The sequence below is a fragment of the Mustelus asterias genome, chromosome 7 (assembly GCF_964213995.1).
Source record: "Mustelus asterias chromosome 7, sMusAst1.hap1.1, whole genome shotgun sequence".
Classification (NCBI taxonomy): domain Eukaryota; kingdom Metazoa; phylum Chordata; class Chondrichthyes; order Carcharhiniformes; family Triakidae; genus Mustelus; species Mustelus asterias.
In genome coordinates this window covers 8,894,866-8,912,871 of record NC_135807.1, presented here as the reverse complement: position 1 = coordinate 8,912,871, position 18,006 = coordinate 8,894,866, and the positions used below count along the sequence as shown (strand labels likewise).

General features: G+C 42.9%; 1 protein-coding gene across 1 annotated transcript in view; it reads left to right on the top strand.

The window, feature by feature from the left end:
- stk3 (serine/threonine kinase 3 (STE20 homolog, yeast)) overlaps window positions 1-18,006 on the top strand; it is a 391,198-nt gene that overhangs the window by 108,138 nt on the left and 265,054 nt on the right. The gene's annotated exons all lie outside the window — the stretch shown is intronic.

The following is an 18,006-nucleotide window of genomic DNA, read 5'->3' as shown; positions in this document are numbered from 1 at the left end:
GCCATACGATCGGAAGGACGTCACTACTCTAGAGAAGGGGCAGAGGAGATTCACCAGGATGTTCGCTGGGATGGAAGGTTTCAATTGTGAGGAGAAACTGGATAGGCTGTGTTTGTTTTCCCTGGAGCAGAGGAGGCTGAGGTGGGATCTGATAGAGGTGTACAAAATTTTAAGAGGCAGAGGAGATAGAATAGATCACAAGAATCTTTTCCCCATGGCAGACGTGTCTAAGACTAGAGGGCATAGGTTTAAGTTGAGGAGTAAGTGGTTTAGATCTGAGGAAAAGATTTTTTACCCAGAGCGTGGTGGAAATATGGAACGCGCTGCCAAGAGTGTGGTGGAGGCAGGAACTCTCGCAACATTTAATCTGGATGAGCACTAAATGGTATTAGTATAGATTGATATTTGATAGTCAGCATAGACTTGGTGTGCCTCTTTCTGTGCCATCTTGACTCTATGACACTTTTGAATGCTTTCACATCCTTAAGAGTAGTGCCTGGAATGAGACAGAGGTCAAGCTAATGTTTTATACAGATTTAACACAACTTTTTGCTTTTGTACTGATAAAGCCCAGCATACTGTATGCTTTATTAACTGTGCACTCAACCTGTCCTGCCAACTTCAGTGTCTTAAACTTGAAACATTAATTCTGTTTCTCTTTCCACAGAAGCTGCTAGATCTGCTGAGTTTTTCCAGCACTTTCTGTTTTTAAACCACTATAAACATTCCTTCAGTCTGAAAAACAACCACTACTCTGTTTTCTGTCATTCACACAATTTTGTATTTATGTTGCTGCTGTCCTTTTTATTCCATGGGCTCTATCTTTGCTCTCAAGTCTGTTGTGTGACACCTTCTAGATCTGTCCTGTATAATGAGACAGTAATAATCAATGATCTCACAGTTAGGGATCCTCTCAGAAGGAACGATCACAGTATGGTTGAATTTAAAATACAGATGGAGCACGAGAAGGTAAAATCCAATATCGGTGTCTGGTGCTTAAACAATGGAGACTATAATGAGATGAGGGAGGAGTTCGCTAAGGTAGACTGGGAGCAAAAACTTTATGGTGGGACAATTGAGGAACGGTAGAGGATTTCCGAAGTGATTTTTCACAGTGCTCAGTAAAAGTACATATGAGTGATAAGGAAGGATTGTGGAAAAAGGATAATCAGCCATGGATATCTAAGGAACTAAAGAAGGATATCAAACTGAAAGAAAATGCATACAAAGTGACAAAGATTAGTGGGAAACTAGAGGATTGGGAAATCTTTAAAGATCAATAGAAAGCCATGAAAAAAGCTATAAAGAAAAGTAAGATGGATTATGAGGGTAAATTAGCTCAGAATATAAAAACAGATAGCAAAAGTTTCTACAAATATATAAAACAAAAAGGAGTGGCTGAGGTAAACATTGGTCCTTTAGAGGACGAGAAGGAGGATTTAATAATGGGAAATGAGGAAATGGCCGAGGCATTGAACAGGTATTTTGTGTCGGTCTTCACAGTGGAAGACACAAATAACATGCCAGAAATTGATGACAAGAAGGCAATGGAAGTGAGGATCTAGAAACGATCAGTATCACTAAAGAGGTAGTGTTAGGGAAGCTAATTGGGCTCAAGGTAGACAAGTCTCCTGGCCCTGATGGAATGCATACCAGGATACTGAAAAAGATGGCGGGGGAAATAGCCAATGCACTGGTGGTAATTTACCAAACTTTGCTGGACTCCGGGGCGGTTCCGGCAGATTGGAAAACAGCAAATGTGATGCCACCATTTAGAAAAGAAGGTAGACAAAAGGCAGGTATCTATTGGCCAGTTAGCTTAACTTCTGTAGTGGGGAAAATGCTTGAATCTATCATCAAGGAAGAAATAATGAAATATCGGGATAGAAATTGTCCCATTGGGAAGACACAGCTTAGGTTCATGAAATGCAATTCACGTTTAACTAATTTAGTGGAATTCTTTGAGGACATTACGAGCGCGGTGGACAATGGTGAACTGGTGGATGTGGTGTATCTGGATTTCCAGAAGGCATTCGACAAAGTGCTGCACAAAAGGCTGCGGCATAAGATAAAGGTGCACAGTGTTCTGGGTAATATATTAGCATGGATAGAGGATTGGTTAACTAACAGAAAGCAAAGAGTGGGGATAAATGGGTGTTTTTCTGGTTGGTGATCAGTGACTAGTGGTGTGCTTCAGGGATCAGTGTTGGGACTGCAATTGTTCACAATTTACATCGATGATTTGGAGTTGGAGACCAAGTGTAATGTGTCAAAGTTCACAAATGACACTAAGGTGAGTGGTAGAGCAAAGTGTACAGAGGACACCGAACGTCTGCAAAGGGTTATAGATAGTTTAAGTGTGCAAGGGTCTGGGAGATAGAGTATAATGTTGATAAATGTGAGGTCATCCATCTTGGTAGGAATAACCGCAAAATGGATTATTATTTAAATGGTAAAAAATTGCAGCATGCTGCTGTACAGAGGGACCTGAGTATCCTTTTGCATGAATCACAAAACGTGGTTTGCAGGTGCAGCAGGTAATTAAGAAGGCAAATAGAATTTTGTCCTTCATTGCTAGAGGGATGGAGTTTAAAAACAGGGAGGTTATGTTGCAGCTGTATAAGGTGCTGGTGAGGCCACACCTGGAGTTCTGTGTACAGTTTTGGTCTCCTTAATTGATAAAGGACATACTGGCACTGGAGGAGGTGCAGAGGAGATTCATTGAGTTGATTCTGGAGTTGAGAGGGTTGGCTTATGAGGAGAGACTGAGTAGACTGGGACTATATGCATTAGAATTTAGAAGAATGAGTGGGGGATCTTATAGAAACATATAAAATTATGAGGGGAATAGATAAGACAGAAGCAGGGAGGTCGTTTCCACTGGCGGGTGAAATCAGAACTCAGGGGCATACCCTCAAAATAAGGGGGAGCAGATTTAGGACTGGGTTGAGGAGGAACTTCTTCACCCAAAGGGTTGTGAATCTGTGGAATTCCCTGCCCAGTGAAGCAGTTGAGGCTAACTGCTTGCATGCTTTTAAGGCAAAGATATATAGATTTTTGAACAGCAAAAGAATTAAGGATTATGGTGAGCGGGCGGGTAAGTGGAGCTGAGTGCATGTAAAGATCAGCCATGATCTTATTGAATGGCGGAGCAGGCTCGAGGGGCCAAAAGGCCTATTCCTGCTCTTAGTTCTTATGTGACTATATGTAGCTTCTTGCACATGTAAGTGAGCCACATGGTGATCCCGATTGGTAATTTTAAATTGGTTGTTTGTGTAATTCTTGGCACAGTCAGGATTCTTTAGCAAATATTGCCCAATCACGGAATCACATTTAATGTTTGACACTATGTATTCTTACTCTGGGATGTTGCCTTATCCTTTTCCATAGCCAACGTAAAGCCTATGATACAATGATCACAGCCCATAATGTTCTTCGACTACTACTTGATACACTTGGCCCACCTCATTCTCAAGACCCATTTTTCACAATGTCTACTTTCTCATTGAACTGGAAACTTACCCTGTAGAACATTCATCTGAATATACTCCAGGAACGCTTGCTGCTATCTACCCTTTATGCTACTCCTATATTTGGATAATTAATTCCCCTCATTGTAACAGCTCTGTAATTCCTGCATTTCTCTCTGACTTCCTTGCAAATTTGTTCCTCTATATCTTTCCCACTTATTGGTGGCGAATACGCTGTACCACACAGTATAATAACACCCTTTTTGTTTCTTAGCGCTGGCCAAATAGATTCTATCCTTGACTCTTCTCAGATATCCTCCCTCTCATGCACTGCAGTGTTCCCCATGATCATTACTACCATCCCTCCTCTTTTCCTAACTTTCCTGAACAGCTTGTATCCAGGAGAATTTAATACCAGTCCTGTTTAGGCTAGGTCTCTGTCATCACCACCAAGTCATGTTTCCAGGTGGCTATCTACGCCTGCAACTCATCAATCTTATTTGCCACACTTCGCAATTTCACATCCTTGCATGATTATCCTAATTTGGACATCTAATACCTTACTATTTCCTACTCTGGACCTCACCTTTTCAAATTTGCACAGGCCCTGGCCTGCTCTAGCTACTGACACACTCCTCTACTTCTGCATTTAGAATTCAGCTCTCTGGTATTCCGGCCTCTTGTTCCCTCTGTCATTTCCATTCTTTATTTTGTAAAAGACTAGAACAGCACCTTTTCCCTCACTGCATAAGATTCCCTCCCTCACCAAATTTCCTGAGTTAAGTAAATACACTGCCTAGCAGGACTCAGTCGAGCTGGATTTTGTGCAGCCTCCTGTATTTAATATTAGCTGAAATTCCAGAGACCTGAGTCAGGTCCCACTGGCTGGGGAACCAATTCTATTTAGTCACCCATTAACTAACTGAACAGCTGCCACGAGCAGGAAGTTTGTTTACCACTGTTTAGGACTGAAGGAAACTAAAATTTGATGTTAGAATAAAATGTCTAGATTTTAGAAAGAGATCAACCCTTAAAATTCCATCATTCACCAAATTCCCCAAGTTAAGTAAGTATTCTGTCTTGAAGTACTCCATTGGACTGAACTTTGTGTAACTTACCTTACCTCACTTTCTTGGGAATTGGGTGAGGAAATGGAATTGATGCACCATAATCTTATTGAATGGTGAAGTCAGCTAAAGATGCTGTAGGGCCCGCTCCTGTTCCTATTTCTTACTACCGGTAAAATAACAAAGGGGTGGTTCTCCTTTTCGGGAGTATGTTATATATGTTTACTTATTTGTCACAAGTAGGCTTACATTCAATGAAGTTACTGTGAAAATCCCCTAGTTGCCACACTCCAGCGCCTGTTCAGGTACATGAGAACATAAGAACATGAGAAATAGGAGCAGGAGTAGGCCATCCAGCCCCTCGGGCCTGTCCCGCCATTCAATAAGATCATGGCTGATCTGAAGTGAATCAGTTTCACCTACCTGCCTGCTCCCCATAACCCTTAATTCCCCTACCAATCAGAAATCCATCTATCCGTGACTTAAACATATTCAACGAGGTAGCCTCCACCACTTCAGTGGGCAGAGAATTCCAGAGATTCACCACCCTCTGAGAGAAGAAGTTCCTCCTCAACTCTGTCCTAAACTGACCCCACTTTATTTTGAGGCTGTGCCCTCTAGTTTTAGTTTCCTTTCTAAGTGGAAAGAATCTCTCCACTTCTACCCTATCCAGCCCCTTCATTATCTTATATGCCTCTATAAGATCACCCCTCAGTCTTCTAAACTCCAATGAGTACAAACCTAATCTGCTCAATCTCCTCATAATCTACACCCCTCATCTGCGGTATCAACCTGGTGAACCTTCTCTGCACTCCCTCCAAGGCCAATATATCCTTTCGCAAGTAAGGGGACCAAAACTGCACACAGTATTCCAGCTGCGGCCTCACCATTGCCTTGTACAGATGCAGCAAGACTTCTCTACTTTTATATTCTATCCCCCTCGCGATAAATGCCAACATCCCATTTGCCTTCTTGATCACCTGTTGTACTTGCAGACTGAGTTTTTGCAACTCATGCACAAGGACCCCCAGGTCCCTTTGCACAGTAGCATGTTGTAATTTTTTTCCATTTAAATAATAATCCAATTTGCTATTATTTCTTCCAAAATGAATAACCTCGCATTTGCCAACGTTATACTCCATCTGTCAGATCCTCACCCACTCACTCAGCCTATTCAAATCTCTCTGCAGACCTTCTGCTTCCTCCACGCAATTCACTTTCCCACTTATCTTCGTGTTGTCAGCACACTTTGTTACCCTACACTCAGTCCCCTCCTCCAGATCATCTATGTAAATAGTAAACAGTTGAGGCCCCAGTACCAATCCCTGCGGCACGCCACTAGTCACCATCTGCCAACCAGAAAAGCACCCATTTATTCCAACTGAGGGAGAATTTAGCATGGCCAATGCACCTAACCAGCACGGCTTTCGGAAGTTGGGACTGCAGGGGGTGGGTACGGCAATGTGGGGGTCGTGGGGCTGGCCAGCGATCGAGCTGGCCGGCAGATGGGGGTCACTGCGCACGTGCCAATCTCTGCACTGACCAGAGTATGCGGAGTGGCCTGCTCAGCGCTATGCTGCTGGCCTCTCCAGTGGGAATAAGCCTCACCCCTGATTTTCAATATGATTTACGCTGAGGCACACTGCAGTGCATGGAGTGTAGGAGATTCATTTTGAAACTCCCACTGAAAAAATCAGCATGATTTACTACAGTTTTCACGCAAATTTGGCACGTAGAATCTTTTTGGGAGGATCGCCTCCCAAATGTGCAGCAGTTTAAAACCAGTTGTAATTCTCGCTCAGCAATTTTTCTGTTATAATTTCTTTTTGTAATTGGATAAGTTTGAAATCTTTCACCTGTTGTAAATAATCTGACTGATTAAAAATGAAGCTATGTTTTGGGTAGATGAAATTTGCATTTTAGTGAAAGAATCTGAAGTGAATATTCCTTGTCAGTAGTTTCCTCTGCTTTCATTTTTGCTATGCGTGATTTAACATGCTAAAGCAGGAATGCTGTACAGATGTTAATAATAATCTTATCAGCCTTTGAATTTTATGCTGTATTGCAGAAATTGATTTATTCTTGATTAGAGGAAGTTTCCTTTATTTTGTTTAGTCAGTTGCTTTGCCAATTCCACATTAGTGCTGTGTGGCATGGTTATTAATGCTTGTTGCTATGATAATTTGGTAATCTGATTTTACTGTTTGTGATGTGTTCTGCTTCATACAGAATAGTCTAATTTAGTCTGCCCCTAACCTACTTAGGCACAAACACTGGTCTTACACTGCATCTTCTTAGTTGATGAATACATTTAAAAATAATTTCGGTTTAATTTTAAAAAATTATTATTTTTAAGATCTTTGCATATCCTTTCAATTTCAAGTACTGAAGGAAATGCTCAATTTCCATGCTAAATTGGTTGATTATGGAATTGTTCTGCGATTTACATTTTTAAATTAAGTTTGATTTATTATTGTCACATTAATTGGTGTATAGTGAAAAATATTGTTTCTTGTGCGCTATACAGACAAAGCATATCATTCATAGAGAAGGAAAGGAGAGAATGCAGAATGTAATGTTACAGTCATAGCTAGGGTGTAGAGAAAGATCAGCTTAATATAAGGTAGGCCCTTTCAAAAGTCTGACAGCAGCAGGGAAGAAGTTGTTCTTGAGTTGGTTGGTACATGACCTCCGACTTTTGTGTCTTTTTCCTGATGGAAGAAGATGGAAGATAATATGTCAGGGGTGCGTGGGGTCCTTGATTATGCTGGCTGCGTTTCCAAGGCAGCGGGAAGTGTAGATGGAGTCAATGGATGGGATGCTGGTTTGTGTGATGGACTGAGCTATGTTCATAACCTTTGTAGTTTCTTGCAGTCTTGGACAGAGCAGGAGCCGTACAAAGCTGGGATACATCCAGAAAGGATGCTTTCTATGGTGCATCTGTTACTTGGAGTCAATAGAAAAAATAATATGAAATATATACATGTAAATAACTGTCATCAATCCTGTTTATTGCAAATTATTTTCATTAATTTAAGCATTTTTGACATTTTTGCATACTTATTTCTCAAAAGCACAATGTAGTCTGTGGTCAGTTTATGTAAAGAGGCCCAATGCTAATATCTGTTGCACTTCATTCAACGAAATTATTTCAAATGAATATCACAGTGTTAGAAAATCATGAGCTATACATTCGAATAGTTATTAAGTTGCAGGCACGGAATTTCAGGATGGCCTTTCAAATTGTGATCTGTAGACTTAACCATAAATGCATTGAACAATTGAAATAAAATGTCATTTAACAGGAGACTATATTGTTTTGTAATTCTTTGAGGTTTGCAAATTATTAGGCTAGGATGTGCATTTTTTGATTCCAGTGATCTGGTTACATGTGGAACTTGTTGTTGTATCTTACAATGAATCTGAAAGATCCTTCTTTTTGTTTCCTATAACTTTGGCTTCCAGTAGTGTTGTACATTCCAGTTATTGCAACTTGGTATTGTGTGATTACCACATCAAACAACAAATGGTAGCTGTGGTCCCTTGTGTTTAGTTGCCTTCTTGTTGAACTTGAGAGTGGGCAGTGCTTTTTTTCACTTGTACATGGAGAATGAGTGAAGCTGATGCAGTACCCAAATTGCATTTTATGTGTGGGTGTGGATATTTGTTGAGTGGAGTCTTTTTAAAAAAAAATTATTTCAAGTGCAGCTTGGTAACTTTTGAGAGGAGGTTTACTTCAGAATTGAAATTCAAATTTAACAATTTACCATTGTAACATTTGAATCTGGAACCCAGAATCACAGAATACTACAATACAGAAGAAGCCGTTCAGCCCATTGAGTCTGCACCGACGCATGAAATGCCCTGACCTGCCCACCTAATCCCACTTGCCAGCACTTGGCCCATAGCCCTGAATGTTATGGTATGCCAAGTACTCATCCAGGTACTTTATAAAGAATGTGAGGCATCCCGCCTCCACCACCCTCCCACGCAGCGCATTCCAGACTGTCACCACCCTCTGAGTAAAAAGGTTTTTCCTCAAATCCCCCTTAATCCTCCCACCCCTCACTTTTAACTTGTGTCCACTCGTAACTGACCCTTCAACAAAGGGGAACAGCTGCTCCCTATCCTCTCTGTCCATGTCCCTCATAATCTTGAACACCTCAATCAGGTCACCCCCTTGGTCTTCTCTGCTCCAGAGAAAACAACCCAGGCCTATCCAACCTCTCTTTATAACTTAAATCTTCCATCCCAGCCTGGTGAATCTCCTCTGCACCCCTTCCAGTGCGATCACGTAATTCCTATAATGTGGCGATCGGAACTGCACACAGTACTCCAGCTGTGGCCTCACCAAAGTTCTATATAACTCCATCATGACCTTTCTGCTTTTGTAATCTATACCCCGATTGATAAAGGCGAGTGTGCCATATGCCTTTTTCACCACCCTATTAACCTGCCTTTCTGCCTTCAGAGACTTATGGACAAACACACCAAGGTCCCTTTGTTCTTTGGAACTTCCTAGTGTCAGACCTTTCACAGGATACTTCCTTGTCAAATTACTCCTTCCAAAGTGTATCACCTCACGCTTTTCAGGGTTAAATTCCATCTGCCACTTATCCGCCCATTTGACCAATTCGTCTATATCTTCCTGTAACCCAAGACACTCAACCTCACTGTTAACCACCCGGCCAATCTTTGTGTCATCGGCAAACTCACTGATCCTACCCCCACATAGTCATGTATGTCATTTATGTAAATGACGAACAATAGGGTGCCCAGCACGGATCCCTGTGATACGCCACTGGTCACTGGCGTCCAGTCACTAAAGCAGCCATCTGTCACCCCCCTCTGTCTCTTACCGCTAAGCCAATTATGAATCCACCATATCATATCACCCTCTATCCCCTGTGCATTTGCCCTCTTAATAAGTCTCCCATTTGGGACTTTGTCAAAGGCTTTTCAGAAATCCATGTAAACTACATCAACCGTACTACCCTCATCCACACACTTGGTTACATGCTCAAAAAATTCAATCAAATTTGTTAGGCATGACCTCCCTCTGACAAAACCATGCTGACTATCCCTGATCAAACCTAGCCTCTCCAAATGGAGATAGATTCTCTCCTTCAGAATCTTCTCTAGTAGTTTCCCAAACACAGACGTGAGACTCACTTGTCTGTAGTTCCCTGGCTTGTCTCTACAAACTTTCTTCAATAGTGGGACCACATTAGCTGTTCTCCAGTTCTCTGGCACCTCCCCAGTGGCCAGAGAGGAATTAAAGATTTGGGTTAGAGCCCCTGCAATTTCCTCCCTTGCCTCCCACAACAGCACAATTCATCCGGACCTGGAGATTTGTCCACTTTTAAGCCCACCAATACCTCCAATACCTTATCACTCCCTATGATTTTTTCTGGAGCCTCACAGTCTCTCTCTCCCCAAGTTCCATAACTACCTCCTCACTCTCGTGGGTGAAGACAGATGTGAAATGTTTGTTTAACACCCTACCAATGTCCTCTGCCTTCACCCACAGATTTCCCCCTTGGTCCTTAATGGGCCTTACTCTTTCCCTGGTTATCCTCTTCCCATTGATATATTTATAGAATATCTTAGAATTTTCCCTACTTTTACCAGCCAGAGCTTTCTCATAGACCCTCTTTGCTCTCCTAATTGAGTTCTTAAGCTCCAAGGCGCACTTTCTGTACTCCACTAATGCCTCCGCAGACTTACTCCCTTCATATGTGTTAAAAGCCTCTGTTTTCCTTCTCATTTTATCCTGAATGCCTCTGGTCATCAGTGGCTCTCTGGGTTTGTTACATCTTCCTATTACCCTAGAGGGAACATGTTGGGCCTATATCCTTCCCATTTCATCTTTGAATACCTCCCACTGCTCTTCTGTAGATTTCTCCACAGGTAACTTGTTCCAGTCTACCTTGGCCAGATCCTGCCTTATTTTGTTAAAATTTACTCTCCCCCCAATCCAAAACCTTTTTCTGCAACTTGTCTATTTCTTTGTCCATAACAAATTTGAACCAAAATGCTCCCACACCAACACATCAACCACCTGTCCAGCTTCATTCCCCAGAATTAGTTCCAGAACTACACCATCCCTTGTTGGATCCTCTACATATTGACCTATGAAGTTTTCTTGTATATATTTTAAGAACTCCATTCCATCTAAGCTCTTAAGAAGATGGCTATCCCAATTAATGTTAGGAAAATTGATATTGTCTAATATACTTACCCTCTTATTATTTTTACATCCCTTCGCGAATTGCACACATATTTGCTCTTCAATTTCCCACTGACTATCTGGGGGTCTATAATAACCTAACAACGTAGCTGTCCCTTTTTTATTCCTAAGCTCTACCGACAAAGCTTCATTTGATGCCTCCTCCAAATATCATCTCTCCTTACTGCAGTAACTGCCTCCTGAACTAATAATGCAATGCCTTCTCTTCTTTTACCCCTCCTCTGTCTTGCCTGAAGATTCTATATCCTGGGATGTTGAGCTGCCAATCCTGCCCCTCACTCAACCACGTCTCTGTGATGGCTATTGTATCATAATTATACGTGTCAATGCTCGCCCTTAACTTATCTGTTTTACCTTTAATACTCCTGGCATTAAAGTAGAGGCCCTCCAGCCTTGTCTTAGTCCCTTGAAACTTACTACCGCTGTATTTCTTCTGACCTGATTGCTTTTCTATGCTATAGTGTGTTGCTATTCTGCTAACAGTCTGGGTCCCCTCCCCTTGCCAAACTAGTTTAAACTCTAACCATCAGCAAAAGCAAACCTGCCAGCAAGGACGTTAGTCCTGCTCTGGTTCAGATGTAGACCGTCCCGCTTGTACAGGTTCCACCTTCCCCAAAAATGGTCCCAGTGGTCCAGGAATCTAAACCCTCCCTGCTGCACCAAAGTAAAGTTTATTTATTAATCAAAAGTAGGCTTACATCAACACTGCAATAAAATTACTGTGAAAATCCGCTCGTCGCCTGTTCGGGTACACTGAGGGAGAATTTAGCATGGCCAATGCACCTAACAAGCACGTCTTTGGACTGTGGGAGGAAACCGGAGCACCCGGAGGAAACCCATGTAGACACAGGGAGAATGTGCAAACTCCGCACAGACAGTGACCTAAGCCAGGAATCGAACCCTGGTCCCTCGAGCTGTGAGGCAGCAGTGCTAACCACTGTGCCACCGTGTCACCAAAACTTAAGCCACGCATTCATCTGTGCTATTCTCCCATTTCTGTACTCATTAGCTCATGGCACTGGGAGTAATCAAGAGATTACAATCCAAGAGGTCCTGCTCCTTAGTCAATTGCCTAACTCCCTGAATTCTTGATGCAAGACCTCATCCCTCTTTTTACCTATGCCATTGGTACTAACTAGTACCATGACCTCTGCCTTATCACCCTCCCCCTTCAGGATGCCCTGCAGCCGTTCAGTGACATCCCAGACCCTGGCACCAGGGAGGCACCACACCATCTGGAGTCTCTTTCATGGCCACAAAAGTGCCTATCTGTGCCCCTGTCTATGGAGTCCACTATGACCATTGCTCTTCTGCGCTTTGACCCTTCCTGCGGAACAACAGAGCCAGCCTGTTTTCCCCTGATAGGCAAAACCACCCCCCCCCCCCCAACAGTATCTACCTAGAGAAGGGAACAGCCAAAGGTATTCCTGCACTGACTGCCTGCCCTTTCTAGCAATCACCCATCTATCTACCTGCACTTTGGGTTTGACCATGTCTCTGTAAGTCCTGTCTACAATGCTTTCCACCACCTGCATGCTCTTAACTGCTGCTCCAACCGAACCACGCAGTATGTGAGGAGTTGCCATTGGAGCATTGGTTTGGATTTGTGGTTTACCAGATCAGTGATGTATACCACTAGGTCACAGGAGGAATCTAGAAAAACCTCTGTTCACTTGGCAAATTCATTTTGATTCTTGATACATGCATTTTGCAGGGAAGAAACCAAAGAATTTGTACAGTGCTGAAGGAGGCCATTCGACCCATTGAGTCTGCACCCATTCTCTGAAAGAGCATCTTACCCAGGACCAAGCACCCCCCCCCCCCCCTCCGCAATTCTGCATCCCAGCACATTTACCATTGCTAATCTACCTAATCTACACACATTTGGAAACTAAGGAGCAATTTAGCAAGGCTAATCCACCTTACCTGCACATTTTTGGACTGTGGGGAGAAACCGGAGCATCCGGAGGAAACCTACGCAGACATGGGGAGAGAGTGTAAACTCCATACAGTCATCCAAGGCTGGAATTGAACCCAGGTCCCTGGCACAGTAAGGCAGCAGTACTAGCTGCTGTGCCACTCTGCTTGTGACTGTCTCACCCCTGGAAAAGGAGTTTATTTTTAAAACAAGCATTTAGCTTGCTACCTGGTCACAGTTTTGAAACCTCATTCCAATTCTATTGTTTGTGTTAATTGCTTCCTGCAGTGAGTTGTCTGAATGAACCTGGTTGATGACCCCCTGCTAATACAGGGTCCGTTGTCTAAAGTGGTCAGACTAAATGGTTGGTGAAGCCCAAAGTGAGGAGTTTAACTGTTGGTCTGCCGCCATCTGAATAAAGGGTTTATGTTTGGCTGTCTGTGAGTAGTTTGGTGGATTATAGAATCATAGAGTCACTACAGTGCAGAAAGAGGCCTTTCGGCCCATCGAGTCTGCACCGACCACAATCCCGCCCAGGCCCTATTCTCGAAACTCCACACACTTGCCCTGCTAATCCCCCTGACACTAGGGACAATTTAACATGGCCAATCAACCTAACCTGCACATCTTTGGACTGTGGGAGGAAACCAGAGCACCCGGCGGAAACCCATGTAGACATGGGGAGAATGTGCAAACTCCACACAGACAGTGACCCGAGGCCGGAATTGAACCCTGGTCCCTGGCGCTGTGAGGCAGCAGTGCTAACCACTGTGCCACCCTGCCGCACCTAACGGATGGGCCGTTCACGCTCATTTAAATTGATATTTCTGGTAGTCCACTTCCAGACAGCATATACATACTTTCTGATAGCTTTGTAATTTGCAAGGTTAAGTCATTAAATGTTTGGCCATTTTAAGAACTGCTGTTTAGACCACTTAAAAATCACTTTTGTTTGGCTTTTTAAAACTTATCCCGTGGTTTCAATCCACTCAGTAAATAATGCCATTTTTGATAAAACATGGCTTAATAACACTGTTAAATAAGGTTGCCTTGGCCATTGGCACATTCAAACATACATCCAGCCTAAAAATTGAAGTATTGTACTTGATCGCCTTGTTGCAGCTCAGTTCCAGTTTATAAAAATTAAATCTCCATCTAATTGTGGCATGAGACATACACCATGAGAATCATTGAATGAAAATTACTCATTTTTAACTTTATCAATGCCTGCATGATTTTTAACAGCTTGTATATTCCTGTTTCAGGCTGGAATAAACTTAACTTGAGTAAATTTTAGTTGGCTAAAATTAATGAAAAAACTGGACCTCAGACAGAAATTAACACATGAAGCTCCCTCACTCATTTGATTCAATAGCTCTCAGTGCAGCTTAACTTCCAGCCGCTGCCATGGTGGAATTTAAACCTGCATATCCAGATCATTAGCGTAGGCCTAGGGATTAGCAGACCATTGACATTATTACTATGCAACCATCTCCCCATGGTCCAACTCTGACACTTACCTTCCCTTCCTTAATATGTTGGTTTCCATTTCTGGTGATGTACCAAGATTTATTACGAGATCACCAATTCCCACAGCCAACTCAGCTGCACCACCTCACACCCTGCTTCCTGCAAGGAGTCCATTCCAATCTCCCAGTTGCTCCGTTTTTGTTGCTGCACTGTTCTATGTTCTATATTACTAACAGAATTGATAATGGGGTGGACATAGTGTACTTGGATCTTGATCAATATCCAATAGGAGGTTGGTTAGCTAAATTAAAGCGCATGGGATAGGAGGTAATATACTGGCACAGGTTAAGGATTGATCAATAAGAAATGAAACCTGATGGGGCACCTGGCATCAACCTCAGCAGTGGAAATGGCAAACTCAGCCCTCTCAACCCTGCAAAGTCCACCTGAGTCACATCTGGGGCTTGTGCCAATTTTGGGAAAGCTGTCTCACAGACTAGTCAAGCAACACCCTGACATAGACATACTCATAGAATTATACCTAACAGGTAATGTTCCAGACACCATCATCACCATCTCTGGGTATTTCCTGATCCACCAGGAGGACAGACTTAGCAAAGGTGGTGGTGCAGTGGTATACAGTTGAAAGAGAGATTGCCCTGTGAGTCTTCAACATCAATGCTGGAGTCTCTTGGCATCAGGATACCTCTTACTGATTAGCACCCTTTGCTGATGAATCTGTACTCCTTCCATGTGTGACACCACTTGGAGGAAGCACTGAGGATAACAAAGGTGCAGAACGTACACTGGTGGGACACCTCAATATCCATCACCAACAGTGGATGGTAGCACGTTACAGTCCTGTTACATATTGACCTGAAATTATTCTCTGTTCAGAGGTATTACTACCTAGCATTTCTGATGTATGTACTTCTTGTGAAGCTTCAGTGATTTCACTTCATGAGGCCAGTATCTGGTGAGAATGACATTGCCAAACCCTCCCTTCATCTGTCTATATGGTGTAAGACATTGGACCTGTTTTTGCTAGGAAAACAGCACTTGCTCATTTTTCTTGTTAATGCAACTTCTTGCTAGTGCTCATTCTCCCTGAATAAATATTCTCCTTTTAGAATCTTGTTCCCTCCTAACCATCTGTGCTTCAGATAGTCAGAAGCTTTTTCCCAGGGTGGAAGAGTCAATTACTAGGGGGCATAGGTTTAAGGTGCGAGGGGCAAGTTTTAAAAGAGATGTACGAGGCAGATTTTTTACACAGAGAGTGGTGGGTGCCTGGAATTCGTTGCCAGGAGAGGTAGTGGAAGCAGATACGGTAGTGACTTTTAAGGGGCATCTTGACAAGTACATGAATGAGATGGGAATAGAGGGATATGGTCCCCGGAAGCATAGGTTTTAGTTAAGTTGGGCAGCATGGTTGGTGCAGGCTTGGAGGGCTGAAGGGCCTGTTCCTGTGCTGTAATTTTCTTTGTTCTTTGTTCTTGGGGTCATCAACAGTACTATCAAGTGGCACTGTACACAGTACTTCAGGTGTGGTCTCACCTATACCCTATATAACTGAAATATAATCTCTCAACTTTTGTTTTCAGTTCTCTCACGATAAGTGAGAACTTTCTACTCGCTTTGGTAATTGCATAATTTTAACTTCTCCGTCTTTAATCTACTGGGGAGCTCTTAAATTTGGAGGCCCTTACATTCTTTTTCATAGGAATGTATCTACTTCATATATGAATGGTATCCTCTTCGAAGACTTCTCATAGCTCAGTTGCTGTTTTGGCTCCCACTTTTTGATGCCTGCCCACCTGTGCCCAATCCCTTCTCTACTCATTGAAGTTAACCCTCTTTAAGTTAAACATTTTTACCACTTGATTATATATTATCCATTATCATAACTACCAGTATTCTAACCTGTTCCCAAAATACTTTTTCACTAAATCTTTTTCACTAAAATTTTCGGACTGGAGGCAGGTTGCTAGCGGAGTGCCACAGGGATCAGTGCTTGGTCCTCTGCTCTTTGTGATTTTTATTAGAGGAGGGGGCTGAAGGGTGGATCAGTAAATTTGCTGATGACACCAAGATTGGTGGAGTAGTGGATGAGGTGGAGGGCTGTTGTAGGCTGCAAAGAGACATAGATAGGATGCAAAGCTGGGCTGAAAAATGGCAAATGGAGTTTAACCCTGATAAATGTGAGGTGATTCATTTTGGTAGGACTAATTTAAATGTGGATTACAGGGTCAAAGGTAGGGTTCTGAAGACTGTGGAGGAACAGAGAGATCTTGGGGTCCATATCCACAGATCTCTGAAGGTTGCCACTCAAGTGGATAGAGCTGTGAAGAAGGCCTATCGTGTGTTAGAACATAGAACATTACAGCGCAGAACAGGCCCTTCGGCCCACGATGTTGCACCGACCAGTTAAAAAAAAAACTGTGACCCTCCAACCTAAACCAATTTCTTTTCGTCCATGAACCTATCTACGGATCTCTTAAACGCCCCCAAACTAGGCGCATTTACAACTGATGCTGGCAGGGCATTCCAATCCCTCACCACCCTCTGGGTAAAGAACCTACCCCTGACATCGGTTCTATAACTACCCCCCCTCAATTTAAAGCCATGCCCCCTCGTGCTGGATTTCTCCATCAGAGGAAAAAGGCTATCACTATCCACCCTATCTAAACCTCTAATCATCTTATATGTTTCAATAAGATCCCCTCTTAGCCGCCGCCTTTCCAGCGAAAACAATCCCAAATCCCTCAGCCTCTCCTCATAGGATCTCCCCTCCATACCAGGCAACATCCTGGTAAACCTCCTCTGCACCCTCTCCAAAGCCTCCACATCCTTCCTGTAATGTGGGGACCAGAACTGCACACAGTACTCCAAGTGCGGCCGCACCAGAGTTGTGTACAGTTGCAACATAACGCTACGACTCCTAAATTCAATCCCCCTACCAATAAACGCCAAGACACCATATGCCTTCTTAACAACCTTATCTACTTGATTCTATTAACTTGCTTTTATTAACAGGGGGTTGGAGTTTAAGAGCCGTGGGGTTATGCTGCAACTGTACAGGACCTTGGTGAGACCACATTTGGAATATTGTGTGTAGTTCTGGTCACCTCACTATAAGAAGGATGTGGAAGCGCTGGAAAGAGTGCAGAGGAGATTTACCAGGATGCTGCCTGGTTTGGAGTGTCGGTCTTATGAGGAAAGGTTGAGGGAGCTGGGGCTGTTCTCTCTGGAGCGGAGGAGGCTGAGGGGAGACTTAATAGAGGTTTATAAAATGATGAAGGGGATAGATAGAGTGAACGTTCAAAGACTATTTCCTCGGGTGCATGGAGCTATTACAAGGGGGCATAACTATAGGGTTCATGGTGGGAGATATAGGAAGGATATCAGAGGTAGGTTCTTTACGCAGAGAGTGGTTGGGGTGTGGAATGGACTGCCTGCAGCGATAGTGGAGTCAGACACTTTAGGAACATTTAAGCGGTTATTGGATAGGCACATGGAGCACACCAGGATGATAGGGAGTGGGAAAACTTGATCTTGGTTTCAGATAAAGCTCGGCACAACATCATGGGCCGATGGGCCTGTTCTGTGCTGTACTGTTCTATGTTCTAACTTTCTCCATTTTATTTCTCAGAACTACATCCTAGAGATTTTCTTTTTTATTGTTCATGAAGGTTTGATGGCTGTTGAATGTTACTGCAAGTCATTATGAGAAGTATTTCAGAATTATATTTGAAATCTTGTAAATGGAAGATACAATTTTTAGCTTTTTATTTCATGGGAGTGTTTTTGGAGATGTATTTCTTTTGTTCTGTC